This window comes from Buceros rhinoceros, unplaced genomic scaffold, assembly GCF_000710305.1.
Source record: "Buceros rhinoceros silvestris isolate BGI_N320 unplaced genomic scaffold, ASM71030v1 scaffold38660, whole genome shotgun sequence".
NCBI classification, from domain to species: domain Eukaryota; kingdom Metazoa; phylum Chordata; class Aves; order Bucerotiformes; family Bucerotidae; genus Buceros; species Buceros rhinoceros.
The window spans coordinates 12,619-14,576 of record NW_010390847.1 but is presented as its reverse complement, the minus strand read 5'-3'; positions in this window follow the sequence as shown (position 1 = coordinate 14,576).

Sequence of the window (1,958 nt, the reverse complement as noted above, 5' to 3'; positions counted from 1 at the left end):
CTCAGGTCAGCAGTAACCAAACGTGTGTTACACTCTGGACCTTGTCCTTTTTGTTTCCGCGCACGCGGAAAGGTTTCATGGCTCCTCTCGCAGAAGAGCGCGGGGCAGGGCTTCATCCCTCCCCTTCCTCTTGCTCTCTGTTACGTTCCTGGCAGTGACCTTTTGCTTCAACGCAGCCACTGGTGCGGGTGGTCCTGGTGCTTTTCAGTCTGAAGAACTGATCGTCATTACATCCCAGTGACAAAAATATCTTATTCCCCCGGCAGGCTTGAGCAGTGTGATGGACACGCTGACCACTGCCGGTGCTGCAGCGTTTCTTTGTTCTAAAGGCATGTGCTTGAGAGAGGAACAGGCGTTGAGGAGTCGCGTGCTGTGGATTGGTTGGGGGGTTTTGTGGAAATGGTACCACCGTTGAGACACGGAATTCAGAGACTGAAGCAGGTTGTGGAATCTCTGTCCTCAGAGAGGCTCACACCTGGCTGGACAGGTCTCTGCGCAGTCTCGGTTCATTGCACCTGCATCGGGCAGGGAGCTGGACCAGACCTCTCCAGAGAGCCCTTGGAAGCATGAGGTTCTGTGGCAACCCCCCAGAACCCAGCAGCAGCAAGTGCAGAATGCTCCTGTTGGGGAAAATAGCATCAACAAAGATAAAACACTTTGAAGGTCTCTTTTTGTGTAGGAGATACGATGAAATAATTGGGTTTCTTGGGTTTGGATGTTTCTGCTCCAGTGGCTGGGTAGAATAACGTGTCTGCTCCACCCCTTCTAGTGCCCAGGAAACAGCCGAGCTGATCCTTAGGAAATGTCCTGTTGGGAAACGTTGGAAGTCGGTGGGTTTGTCTCTGCCTTATGTGAGTTCGGCGTTCGAGATGGCCCCGTGCAATCGTAACACTTCTGGTATGTGCCGATGGGCAGAGCGAGCACCCGTTCTGGCTGGAACTCCTTGTTGTTGGCTTGGCTCGGGTTAGAGCGTGGCAGCCACCGGATATGGCTTGTTGAATTATAATCCATGATCTTCCACGTTACAGAAGCTTTGGTGTATTAACGCCTTCGATTCTGGATCGGTCAGGTTCTGGGTGAGTTCACCCCAGTTGCTAGGGAAAGGTGGTGTCTTAACGTGCTGGAGCTGGCCTGGAAAGTTTACAGGAAACTTATGCTTAAAACAAGAAATCCGTGGTAAATGGATTTTGCTCTTCAGCCAGGCTCCTGGTCGATGTTCCCCCGCTGTAAAAGCAAAAAGGCTGCGGAGATTTATCTTTAATTCTGGCTCTATCAATAACTCCTGCAGCCTTTGTCCAGTTTCACCGTACGTCTTGGGCACACGTTGGCACATGGTTTTTGTAAGTGAGACAAGACAGGATATTTCCACAGGGATTTCAAATTTAAACTTTCAATGGGAAGGTGTATCCGAGTTAAATCTGAGAAGATGGAAGTTTCTAACTGAGTTAAGCTGCTTCTGAAGCTTTTACCTGAAGTCGTATGTGTATGTGCACAAAGGCTTTCTGTGAACTGGAAGATGGTGATCGGGAAGGCTTCGCCCGTGGCTGCCAGTGCTGCCACCTCCTCTGCAGCAGTAGATCCCTCAAATCCAGTGGTCACGCCTGGGGAAACCCCCATCTTTCTCATGCCAACGAATCTCTAACATTTAACCGAGAGCAAGGATAGGAGGAGGGTCTGTGTGAACACCCCCAGCCAAATTTAGTGGATTGTTCAAGGTTTTGGGTTTTTTTTTTTTAGCGTTCATGCAGATTGCTGCTTTTTGAGGAAGAAGTTGGTATTGTGAAGTGAGAACAGGTTGGTTCTGCAGATCTTGCTTATCAAGACTACGAGAACTGGAAATGTAGGACTGGGACCTTTGGAGGTCTACATGGACGTACTTGCCTCTTCCTGTAATCCAGTAAGCATCTCTGGTGGCATAAATAACCAAGAAGGGACTTATTTTTTAAGAGAACTTTTAC